The sequence below is a fragment of the Cynocephalus volans genome, chromosome Y (genome assembly GCF_027409185.1).
Source record: "Cynocephalus volans isolate mCynVol1 chromosome Y, mCynVol1.pri, whole genome shotgun sequence".
NCBI lineage: Eukaryota > Metazoa > Chordata > Mammalia > Dermoptera > Cynocephalidae > Cynocephalus > Cynocephalus volans.
Genome location: NC_084479.1, coordinates 4,567,823 through 4,582,161, shown reverse-complemented (window position 1 = coordinate 4,582,161; position 14,339 = coordinate 4,567,823).

Below are 14,339 nucleotides of genomic sequence, written 5' to 3'. Positions count from 1 at the left end.
CTACATAGTGCTACAAAGGCACCCAGAGAGACCGGTCGTCTGTGCCCAGCAGAAACCTGGTAGACTTCCTGGGCGAGGCGGTGCCAAGCAGGGTCTTGAAGGCCCAGCTGATAGAAGAGGGGTGCAGAAGACACGCCCCAGCCCAGCACAGTGCGCACAGAGTGGGGAGATGTGAGGCCAGGGAGGCGGAGACTCGACAGAAACCACACACCGGGTGGGGTCACCACTGCACGATCTAACAGCCTGGGCCAGAGCACACGGAACAGGGAGAAGTCCTGCACGGGAAGTGAAAGCTCAACAGAGATCACACACCCTGTGGTACGTGATCCACCAGCCCAGCAGAGTCCAAGCTGACCAGAAAGGTGGCTCCCCAGAGAAGCCCAAGACCCGAGGCAACCACACACACAAGGCACTAGAGGCCAACTGAGCAGTCACGGAGGGAGCCATACGAAATTGGCAACCACAGCAACATCCTAGTTAGTCATTAGTCTTAAACCGGTGAACTGTGAAACCCCCGGCCACAATGAATAAACACCAAAAAAAAGATACCAGAAATACAAAAAATCAAGAAAGTACACCACCAAAAGTTAATAAATCTCAAACTCTAGATCCTATAGAACAAGAAGCCCTTGAAATGACTGACAAGGAATTTCGAGTGATAATTCTAAGGAAACTGAATGAGATACAAGAAAACTCAGCTACACATCATGATGAAATGAGGAAAAGTATACAGGATCTGAAAGAGGAAATGTACAAGGAAATCAATGTCCTGAAAAAAAATGTAGCAGAACTTGCTGAACTGAAGAAGTTATTCAACGAAATAAAAAACACAACGGAGAGTTTAACCAGCAGGCTTGTCGAAGTTGAAGAGAGAACCTCTGAACTTGAAGATGGGCTGTTTGAAATAACACAAGCAGACAAAAAGAAAGAAAAAAGAATCAAGGACATGGAAGAAAATCTGAGAGAGATATCAGACAACCTCAAGCGCTCAAATATCCGAGTCATGGGTATTCCAGAAGGGGAGGAAAATGGAGATTCCATTGAAAACATATTCAACAAAATAGTGGCAGAAAACTTCCCAGGTATAGGAAAAATCACAGATCTTCAGATCCAGGAAGCTCAACGATCTCCAAACGTATTCAACCCAAAAAGGCCTTCTCCAAGACATGTCATAGTCAAATTGGCAAAACTCAGAGACAAAGAGAGAATCTTAAAAGCTGCAAGAGAGAAGCGTCAAATCACCTATAAGGGAGCCCCAATCAGGTTAACATCAGACTTTTCATCACAAACCCTAAAAGCTAGAAAGAATGGGATGATATTTTCAAAATACTAAAAGACAAAGATTGTCAGCCAAGAATACTCTACCCTGCAAGGCTATCCTTCCGAAATGAGGGGCAAATAGTATATTTCTCAGAAAAACAAAAACTGCGGGAGTTCACTACCACAAGACCACCCTTACAAGAAATCCTCAAGGGAGTACTGGGTTTGGTTCCTGAAAAATAACTACCACTGCCATAAAAACCTAAGAAAAATCTAAACCCGCTAGTACAATAAAAATGGCATTCATGAAGAGAAAACAAGCTAACAAAAACACTATCTACAACCCAAGGAACCAACAAACAAAGAAACCAAACAGTAAATCAGAAAGCAAGGAACAAAAGACACCTAAGACAACCAAACAACCAATAAAATGCTAGGAATAAATCAACACCTTTCAATAACAACTCTTAATGTAAAAGGCTTAAATTCCCAATTAAAAGACACAGACTGGCTGACTGGATCAAAAAGCAGGACCCAACTATATGCTGCCTACAAGAGACCCACCTCACCCATAAAGATTCACACAGGCTAAGAGTGAAAGGATGGAAAAAGATTTACCATGCAAACAGAAAAGAAAAACGAGCTGGAGTGGCTATTCTTATATCTGACAAAATAGACTTTAAACTAAAAACCATAAAAAGAGACAATGAGGGACACTACTTAATGATAAAATGACTGATCCATCAAGAAGACATAACAATCATAAATATGTACGCACCCAATGTTGGAGCAGCCAGATTTAGAAAACAAACTCTATTAGACCTAAAGAAGGAAATAGACACGAATACCATAATAGCAGGGGACCTGAACACTCCACTGTCAATATTAGACAGATCATCTAGGCAAAGAATCAGTAGAGAAACACAAGATCTAAACAAGACTCTAGACCAATTGGAATTGGCAGATATCTACAGAACATTCCACCCAACAACCTCAGAATATTCATTCTTCTCATCAGCACATGGATCATTCTCCAGGATAGATCACATATCAGGTCACAAATCAAGTCTCAATAAATTCAAAAAAATTGGAATTATCCCATGTATCTTCTCAGACCACAATGGATTAAAACTAGAAATTAATAACAAACAAAACTCTGGAAACTATACAAACACATGGAAATTAAACAGCATTCTACTTAATGACATATGGGTCCAAGAAGAAATCAAGCAGGAAATCAAAAAGTTTATTGAAACTAATGAAAACAATGATACATCATACCAAAACCTGTGGGATACTGCAAAAGCAGTATTGGGGAGAAAATTTATTGCATTAAATGCTCACTTCAGAAGAATGGAAAGATGGCAAGTGAACAACCTAACACTTCACCTTAAAGAACTAGAAAAACAAGAACAATCCAATCCTAAAGTTAGCAGACGGAAAGAAATCATTAAGATCAGAGCAGAACTGAATGAAATTGAAAACCAAAAAACAATTCAAAAGTTCAACGAATCAAAAAGTTGGTTTTTTGAAAAGATAAATAAAATTGACAAACCATTAGCATGGCTAACAAAAAAAGAAGAGAGAAGACTCAAATAACAAAAATTAGAAATGAAAAAGGCGATATTACAACTGATTCATCTGAAATACAAGGAATCATTCGAGACTACTATAAACAACTATACGCCAACCAATTTGAAAATCTGGAGGAAATGGATAAATTTCTGGACACACACAAGCTCCCAAAACTGAACCGTGAAGACGTAGAAAATTTGAACAGACCAATAACAATCAAGGAGATTGAAGCTGTTATCAGAAGGCTCCCAACAAAGAAAAGCCCAGGACCAGATGGATTCACAGCAGAATTTTACCAAACATTCAAAGAGGAATTGACACCGATTCTTTACAAACTATTCCAAAAGATTGAAACGGACGCAAATCTCCCAAACTCATTCTATGAAGCAAACATCATCCTGATACCAAAACCAGGTAAAGATATAACCAAAAAAGAAAACTACAGGCCAATATCCTTGATGAATATAGATGCAAAAATCCTCACTAAAATACTAGCAAACAGAATACAGCAACACATACGAAAAATTATTCATCACGATCAAGTGGGATTCATCCCAGGGATGCAAGGTTGGTTCAACATACGCAAATCAATAAATGTGATACACCATATTAATAAACTCAAACACAAGGACCATATGATCATCTCTATAGATGCTGAAAAAGCATTTGATAAAGTTCAGCACTCATTCATGACAAAGACCCTCTATAAGTTAGGTATAGAAGGAAAGTATCTCAACATAATTAAAGCCATATATGACAAACCCACTGCCAATATCATCCTGAATGGGGAAAAGCTGAAAGCTTTTCCTTTAAGGACAGGCACTAGACAAGGATGCCCACTCTCACCACTCCTATTCAACATAGTGTTGGAAGTACTAGCCAGAGCAATCAGAGAAGAGAAGGAAATAAAGGGCATCCAGATTGGAAAAGATGAAGTCAAACTGTCCCTGTTTGCAGATGACATGATCCTATATATCGAACAGCCTAAAACCTCTACAAAAAATCTGTTGGAATTGATAAACGATTTCAGCACAGTAGCAGGATACAAAATCAACACACAAAAATCAGTAGCATTTCTTTTCTCCAATAGTGAACATGCAGAAGGAGAAATCAAGAAAGCCTGCCCATTTACAATAGCCACCAAAAAAATAAAATACTTAGGAATTGAGTTAACCAAGGAGGTGAAAAATCTCTATAATGAGAACTACAAACCACTGCTGAGAGAAATTAGAGAGAATACAAGAAGATGGAAAGATATTCCATGCTCTTGGATTGGAAGAATCAACATAGTGAAAATGTCCATACTACCCAAAGTGATATACAAATTCAATGCAATCCCCATAAAAATTCCAAAGACATTTTTCTCAGAAATGGAAAAAACTATTCAGACATTTATATGGAACAATAAAAGACCACGAATAGCCAAAGCAATGCTCAGCAAAAAAAATAAAGCTGGAGGCATAACACTACCTGACTTTAAGGTATACTACAAAGCTATAATAACCAAAACAGTATGGTACTGGCATAAAAACAGACACACTGACCAATGGAATAGAATAGAGAATCCAGAAATCAACCCACACACTTACTGCCATCTGATCTTTGACAAAGGCACCAAGCCTATTCACTGGGGAAGGGATTGCCTCTTCAGCAAGTGGTGCTGGGATAACCGGATATCCATATGCAGGAGAATGAAACTAGATCCATACCTCTCACCGTATACTAAAATCAACTCTAAATGGATTAAGGATTTAAATATACACCCTGAGACAATAAAACTTCTTAAAGAAAACATAGGGGAAACACTTCAGGAAATAGGACTGGGCACAGACTTCATGAATACGACCCCAAAAGCACGGGCAACCAAAGGAAAAATAAACAAATGGGATTATATCAAACTAAAAAGCTTCTGCACAGCAAAATAAACAATTAAAAGAGTTAAAAGACAACCAACAGAGTGGGAGAAAATATTTGCAAAATATACATCTGACAAAGGATTAATATCCAGAATATATAAGGAACTCAAACAACTTTACAAGAAGAAAACAAGCAACCCAATTAAAAAATGGGCAAAAGAGCTAAGTAGGCATTTCTCTAAGGAAGATATACAAATGGCCAACAGACATAAGAAAAAATGCTCAACATCACTCAGCATCCGGGAAATGCAAATCAAAACCACATTGAGATACCATCTAACCCCAGTTAGGATGGCTAAAATCCAAAAGACTATGAACGATAATTGCTGGCGAGGCTGCGGAGAAAAAGGAACTCTCATACATTGTTGGTGGGACTGCAAAATGGTGCAGCCTCTATGGAAAATGGTATGGAGGTTCCTTAAACAATTGCAAATAGATCTACCATACGACCCAGCCATCCCACTGTTGGGAATATACCCAGAGGAATGGAAATCATCAAGTCGAAGGTATACCTGTTCCCCAATGTTCATCGCAGCACTCTTTACAATAGCCAAGAGTTGGAACCAGCCCAAATGCCCATCATCAGATGAGTGGATACGGAAAATGTGGTACATCTACACAATGGAATACTACTCAGCTATAAAAACGAATGAAATACTGCCATTTGCAACAACATGGATGGACCTTGAGAGAATTATATTAAGTGAAACAAGTCAGGCACAGAAAGAGAAATACCACATGTTCTCACTTATTGGAGGGAGCTAAAAATTAATATATAAATTCACACACACACATACACACACACACACACACAAACCGGGGGGGGGAGAAGATATAACAACCACAATTATTTGAAGTTGATACAACAAACAAACAGAAAGGACATTGTTGGGGGGAGGGGGGAGGGAGAAGGGAGGGAGGTTTTGGTGATGGGGAGCATTAATCAGCTACAATGTATATCGACAAAATAAAATTAATAAATAAAAAAATAAAAAAAAATAAAAATAGAATGCTGTAATTTGAAGAGGTCTTTTATAATTGCCTAATTAGCACAAAGAAAATATCTGTAGAATACGCACAAAAGTATATGAGAAGGGTTCAGTGTGTGTCACTGCAAAACGAACAAAGAAAACAAAAACATAAAGGAAGGCAGTAAAAAGGAACGTAGGAAAAAAAGCCCTGCAAGTCCTACAAAAAAACAGTGAACAATATAGGAATCATAAATCCTTTCCTATCACTAATTACTTTAAATGTTAAATATTGAATTCCCCCACCAAAGGACAAAGACTGGTGGATTGTATTAAAAACAAACAAACAAACAAACAAACAAACAAACAAACAAACAAACAAACAAAGATCCAACTATATGCTATCTATAATAGACCTACTTTAGGTCAAGGATACACATAAGCTGAAAGTAAACTGATGGAAAAAGATATTGGATGCCAATGCTAAGCAAAAGAAAGCAGGCGTGACTGTCTATACTAGCATCTCAGACAAAATAGACTCTACATCAAAAACTGTTACAATATACAAGAAAGAATCAAACTATGTAGATGATATAACACTGATTAACTATTTATGCATCAAAACTCAGTGGTCTTAAGTACATAATATTTGACAGAATTGAAGGGACAAATGGACAGCAATACAGAAATGGACTTCAATACTCTATATTCAGTAGTGGATAGAACATGCAGACAGAAGACCAATAAGAAAACAAAAGATGTGAGTAACAGTGTAGACTAATTACAGGTAACTCTACTCAGGAGCAAAATATAAATTCTTCCCAAGTGCATGTGGAAAATTTTCTAGTATTGACAACTTTAGGCCACAAAACACTCAACAAATTTCATAAAATTGAAAATATACAAAGTATTTTTCCTGATCACTATTGAATGAAACTATAAATCAATAGTAGAAGAAAAACTGCAAATTTGTAAATACATGGAAATTAAATAATGATTCTTAATATGTCAAGAAGTCAGAGCCAAATTAAAAGTATCTTAAACAAATGAAAATACCACATACCAGCAGTAAAGGGGTACAGTAAAGCAGTAACTAAAAGGGATATTTGTAGCTATAAATGCATACATTAAAAAAAGGAAGATTACAAATTAATGACCTAACTTTACACCTCAAGAAACTAGAAAAAGAACAAACTAAACCTAAAGCTGGTTGAAGAAAGAAAATAATATAGATTAGAGCACAGATAAATGAAATAGGGGGAAAAAAACCCCAGCAAAGTTGAGAAACACTTAGCTAGATTACCTGAGAAGAGAGAAGACCAAAAATAAAAGAAGAAGTGAAAGAGGACATTAAAACCAATACCACAAAAATAAAAAGGATAGTAAGCGAACACTATAAACAAGGGTATGTCAACAAATTGATAACCTAGAAGAAATAAATAAATCCTTAAAAACACACTGCCTATCAGTACTGAATCATGAAGAAATAAAAAATCTGAACAGGCTTATAACTAGGAAGGAGATTAAATTAATCTAAAACCTCTCAATAAAGAAAAGCCCTGGATGAATGGCTTCACTAGAGAATTCCACTGAACAATTAGAGAAGAATTAATATCAGCCATCGTCATACACTTGTGGAAAACTGAAGTGGAGGGAACACGTATAAGCTTGTTCCGTGAAATCAACATTATCCTGATACTAAACTTATGCAAAGACACTACAAGAAAAGAAGACTGCACATCAGTGTATCTAATGAATACTAATACAAAAATCCTAGATAATATGCTAGCAAACTGAATTTGACAGGACATTGAAAGTATTGTATGTCTTGTTTAAGTGGGATTTACTTCTGGAACTTAAGGATGTTTCAACTTGGGAAAAATCAATGACCCTTTTAAGGATTGAAAACATATGATCTTCTCAGATGATTCAGAAAAAGCATATGACCAACAACCTTTTATACTTAAAAACAGAAAACGGGGATAGAAAACAACTACCTTAGCATCAAAAAGGTCGTATATGAAAGGTCCACATCTAACATTATATTTAACAGTGAAAGACTGAAAGCTTTTTCTCTAAGATCAGGGACCAGTTAGGGTGTTGGGAAAAGTGAACATTTATGTGCTAAAGAATGAAGACAGGCCCTTATATTACACCACATACAAAAAGTAACTTTTAAGGATTAAAGACCTAAATGTAACACCCCTAAACTATAATACTCCTAGAAGAAGACATAGGAGTAAAGATTTATGACACTGAATTTGGCAATGAATGCTTGGATGTGACATCAAAAGCACAAGAAACATGGCAAAAATAGGCAGTTGGAACTATACCAAACTTAAAAACTTTTGTCCATTAAGACACAAAATCAACAGAGTGACATACGGGACTGCCACCACCAGCACCACCAACAGCAAAACAAAACAAACAAAATCAACAGAGTGAAAAGGCAACACATGGAATGGGAGAAAATATTTGCAAGTCACAGAGTTGATAAGGGGTTATTATATTCAGGATATATAAAGAACTCCTACAACTCAACAACAAATAATCAAATAACCTGATGAGAAAATGCACAAAGAACTTGAATAAGCATTTCCCTAGATGTGGTACACAAAAATGCCCAAAAAGCGTATGAAAAGATGCTCAACATCACTAATCAGATAAATGCAAACCAAAACCACAATGATATGTTACCTCACACACAGTCGATGGTTCCTGTGAAACCAAATACACAAACAAAACCAGAATACAAGAAGCATTGGTGAGAATAAGTTGAAAATGGAACCCTTGTACACTTGTTGGTGGGATTGTAAAACGGTGCAGCTGCTGTGGAAAATGGCATGGAGCTTCCTCAAACAATTTAAAGTAGAACTATCATATTACTGATATTATGTACTTTATAAGATGGCTGTGATTTTCCCCCTCAATTCTTGATATGCTTGTCTTGGTAATGCAGGAAATCTGCAGTATAAAGGAAATAACTTAAATGCATAGAACAGGATATAAAAGAGTGATTCTTTAATATCTTTTTGGTTACAGCAAAAATTATTATTTTGGGCAGAGTACTGTCTAACCTTATGATCTCTTTAGCCTGCTATTTCATATTTAACACAATGAAATTAAACTATTAAACTTTTTTTTTTTTTTTTTAAAGAAGGCAAGACGAAGTGGTTGAACTGATGGCAGTAATAGTTCAGAGGCAAATTCAGGCAAACTACATTGCAAGTAAATTACAAGGAAGAGAATTCTATTTGGAATTATTGTTAGGTATAAAAATTGTGAAAACTGAATGAAATCCTAAAATTACTTTTAGGAGTGAGCTGAAATAGTTCCAAAATTGTGGAGATGAAGTATTTAGGGGAATGACCTGGAGAAAAGAACTAAAAGCAAACAAATGAACTTTCAGCATTGTAGCTACGCAAAACAGAATCCCTTGCTCAATAATGCTGGGCATAATAGTTTACGTAGAAAAACCGATTTGGCATTAGAATTGAAACTTTGATGTTGATTTTATATTTTATAGAAAAAATATGTAATAATAAAATAATATGATGGCTCTGATAGATATAAACAGTACTTCTTGACTATGGAATACTGCTTTAGAAGTGTTTTATATAAAAATGAGAATAAAATCAAAGAGTAGTTAACTTGTCTTCTGAAAGTTAAGTAAGATGTACATGGAAAAGAAGAAAGATTCCCAGTTCAACCAAATGGGCATAGTTACATATACTTTTTGTATTTGTATTTATTTTTCATGGGAAATTCGTGTCTTTCCACAGGAATAAATCTATGGGTATAGAATTAATACTAATGGTTTCAAGTGTCTGAAATATGATTTCAAAACAATGTTAAGAATAGATATGGTTAAATTACAGATTGGCTTTTAAAAGAAGGGTGATAATATATGTGAGTAGAAGGGATACAATATTAAGTAGTTGTAAAAATAAAAACTATGAGAAACCAAATATCGAAATTATTATAAAAAAACAATTGGAGGAAAAAAACTTAGGTCTGTAAAGATAGTGGAAAGACATGTTCGTTAGGGAAGCTGTTCAGACAATTAAAATCCATGTAGTAATTTTCACATAGTAGAAAAAAATGATTGGCTCAAGTGTGAAGTCATTGAGTTTTCACTGATTGTTACTTTTCATTAAAATTAATCTATCTGATGAATTTTAACTCTTCCAGAAGTGAGATGTACAGATTAAAAGAATTATCCTTCTAGAAAATTGTGACAAAAAGGAATTTTTGGTGAAGTAGAAATAATTTTTTTTTTCCCCAAAAAACTCTGAGAGACCCTCAAATCCTTCACATTAAGCTGGTCCTTCACATTCACTGGTGAGGAGCATATTTTGTCTACATTCTATGTTAGTAAAGATGGAGAAGTTTCCTGTAGCCAACTTGCATAGCATTCTTTGACTAGTCTTGAAGCTTTTAGCTTTTGAAGATAAGCGTTTAACTTGAATCAAGGTAAAGGAGGAAATAAAAGATTGTGTACTTGTACTGCACGAGACAATTAACAGGCTGAATAAAACTTCCATGGTGTTACTGATTTGGTAAAAATAAACTAACAGATAAACATTAAAATTAGAAGAGCACCATGGAAGTGGCGGAGGGTCTACAGCAAAAAATAAAGAAAATAGGAAAATAATCACTGACAAATGATAAATATGGAAATGTTTGAAGAAGTTAGTAAACTAATCTGCATGAATGACATCAGTGGCTCAAATCAACACAGAGACAGTGGAGTTGGTAAGATTCTAAGGGCCGCCCCGCCCCGTGGCGCACTCGGGAGAGTGCAGCACTTGGGAGCGCAGCCGCGCTCTCGCCCGTGGGTTCGGATCCTATGCAGGAATGGCCGGTGCGCTCACTGGCTGAGCGCGGTGTGGGCGACACCAGGCCAAGGGTTGCGATCCCCTTACCGGTCACAAAAAGACAAAAAAAAAAAAAAAAAAAGATTCTAGTATTAGCATATTCTCTAGCCACCGTCACTATCTGTTGCTTGGAATACTAGAGCAGTCCTTTCTCCATGACTCTTCTGTCTTTATTCCTTTTATGATTTATTCTTTACGCAGTACCAGAGGAATTCTGTTAAAACCTAAGAGAAATCCTTCACTTCTGTCAGAACCCTTCATTTTCTCCCTTGGCATCCAAATAAAAGTCCCACTCTTTAAAAATGACCTGCAATTGTGAAATAACCTAACAATCTATCTGTCATTGTTATGGGTTGAATCGTACCCTCCCAAAATAGATATATGGACCTCCTAACTACCCATATTGCAGAATGTAACTTATTTGGAAATAGAGATTTTACAGAGATACTCATGTCAAGGTGAGGTCATTAGGACACTAATATGGCTAGCGTCCTTATAAAAGGGGGAAATTTGGACCAGAGGCAGACACAGAAGGAAGTGAAATGAAGTCCCCAGGCAGAACACCATGTGCAAACGGAGGCAGAGCTTGGAGTGATGCAACTGCAAGCCAAGGAATGTTGAGGATTGCTGGCAACCACGGGAAGCTGGAAGAGGCAGGGAAGGATTCTTCCTGAATGCCTTTGGCAGGAGGAGATCACCCCAGCTGCCATCTTGATTTTGGACTTCTGCCTTCCAGAACTGAGAGAGAAAATTTCTGTTGTTTAAGTCACCCGATTTGTGGTACTTGTTATGGCAGTCACAGGATATTAATGTACTCATCATCCTCTGTGATATCATCTTTCACTAGTCAACCCTTTTCAGATTCTGACAATGAAGACCTTCGTGGTTTTTTTTTTTTTTCTAATATGCTAGATATTCCCTGCCTCAGCACTTCCATGTGTCTTTCTTACAGTTTTCCTCAAGAATTAATCACAATTTAAATCTCTATGCAAATTTTTCCTCCTCAGAAAGCCTTTTCTTAATCCTTCATTTCTGAAGTGCCCTTTCTTTATAAACCTCTCAAATGGCTTTGTTGCCCATTTGTAGTCACATTCATTTCTCTCCACTCTCTAGCCCTTGACATCTACAAAGCTGTTCTACATTTCTGTAGTTTTGTCATTTTGTGAATGTTTATAAATGGAACCAAACAACATGTGACTACTTTTGAGATTGGCTTCTTTTAACTCAGTATAATTCTCTGGAGTTCCATCCAGCTGAGGAATGTTAACAGTTTCCTTTCTTTTTATTGCCGAGTAATATCCCATGATAAGGATATACCGCACCTTGCTTGACCATTCGCAATTGAAGGATATACAGGATGATTTTAGTCTTTACCTACTAGAAATAAAGGTGCCACACTCCTTCATGTACAAATTTTTGTGTATAGGATAAATTTTATTTATTTTTCTCTAGAATAAATTCCCAAGAATATAATGGCAGGGTTGTATGGTATATACTGGAAGCTGCCAAACTGTTCTGCAGAGTGGCCCTACCATTTTACATACCAACTAGCCATGTATGAATGATTCATTATTTCTGCATGCTTACCAGCATTTGATGTTGTCACTACTTTTATTTTAAATGTGTTAATAGATGTGCAGTGGTATGGCTAATATTGTCCAATATGTTTTTATGTTTATTTTCCATGTTTTTATCTTTTGGGGGGAAATATCTTTTAAAAATATTTTGTGCATTTGCCACTTGCTTTGTTTGTCTTTTTGTTGTTGAGTTTCAAGAGTTCTTTATTATTCTAGGTATAAATTATTTGTCAGATACATGGGTTGCAAATATTCCCCCCCCCTCCTTCTGCAGATTATCTTTCATGCTGTTCACAGGGTTTCTCACAGTGCAAAAGTTTCAAATTTTGATTGTAACCATTTTATCAGGTTTTCCTTTTATAGATAATGCTTTTGGTATCAAATGTAAAAACTCTGCCTAGCTCTAAGAGCCTGGGATTTTCTTCTATTAATTAAAAAAAAAAGTTTTATGCAAGGTGTCATAATTATACACTGGTGAGGTTTAGGTTAAGGCTTTTTTTTTTTTTTAAAAGGGGGGGGTCCTTAACCTACAGATGACTACTTGCTTTAGCACCATTTGTTGAAAGTCTGTCTTTTCTCTACTAAATTATTTTAGCAACTTTGTGAAATGTCAGTTGGGTCTATTTGTGTGGGTCTATTTGGGGATTCACTCTTCTGTTTCATTATCTATGTAACTGTTTCTGTGCCAATACCATGCTGTCTTGATTGCTTTAGCTATACAGTGTCTTGAAAACTAGTGGACTAATTTTCCTACTGTATACTTTTTCAAAATTGTTTTGTCTATTGGAGGGCCTGTGCCTTTCCAAATAAACTTGAGAATGTTTTTCTATGTCTGCATTACCTCTTGATGGATATTTGGTAACCGGAACTGCTTGAAATATACAGGTTAAGGTGAGGAGGGTAAACAACGTAATATGTTGTGTTTTCCAAGCCATGAACACAATGGGTCTCGCTTTATTTACTATTCCTTTGATTTCTTTTACCAGAGTTTTATAGTTTTCAGCATGCAGATTCTGTATGTTTTGTTAATATGTATATATAAATGTTACATTTTCTTTGGAGCAGTCATAGATGGGATTGCTTTTAATTTAGGGTCCTGGTGACCCCAGGGATGAGGAGATAGTAGAGTGCTAATTAGTTTATACTCACATCATCTGTGTAGTCCACAGTAGGTTGGATAATGGTGGCTGCTTAGCTCCCCTTTAAAGCCTGTTGACAGGATAGGGTGGAGTGTGAGGGAGGGCAGGCAGAAATTGCACAATGCAGCTAATGCAACTAGAAATTGTACAATGCAATTAATGCAATCTAATTACAAATTAGAAATTGGCAGAAAGCACAATGCAATTAGCCTTACTTAATCTTGCCTCTTTACTAATAATTGTTGTTGGGCACAGATGGATGATCAGCTTGCTGCTGGGCTGTGCTGATACTACATTGACTAAGGAATTGGAACACTGCTCTGGGAGAAAGTAGATGAGCTGTCATCTCTGTCATTTCAGGGAATCAGAGTTTCACTGATCTGGAAGGATATTTGGGTAATGATATGGATTGACTGAATTGTGTCCCCCAAATTTCATATATCAGAAGCTTAATCCCCATGGTAACTATCGAGGGTGGAACATCCTATTATGGTTATTGAAGTTGGGACCTTGAGGAGGTGATTAGATTGTAGGAACTTGCTGTAGTCAGTGGATTAAAAATGGTGGTCAGGTCTGTGGCTTGGAGGGCTTTAAAAAGAGAGTGAATGAGGGGGTTAGTCTCTGTTCTCTCCACTGCACCATTTTGCAATGTGATACTCTGCTGCCAATGTCACCACCCCCAAGGCTCTCACCAAATGTTTTCCCTGGACTTTGGACTTCCCAGCCTCAGAAACTGTAAGCAATAAATTTTGTTTTCTTTGTAAATGACCCAGTTCCAAGTATTTTGTTATAAGCAACAGAAACGGACTTATACAGTAAGAAGGAAAACGATTGTCTCCGTACATGGTTCCACAGAAACCGCAGGGGTGGTTTTATTGTTGGTGTTTGACTAGAATAAGGTGGTATTCCCTAGAAGGATTTTGTGTGGTTAAGCTTTCCTTTCCTGTTCCATTGGTTGGTAGAAAACAGGATTTTCTTACAGCTCTTTTTGTCCGTGGCTATTGGTGGTTCTAGATGGGAGGCCTCT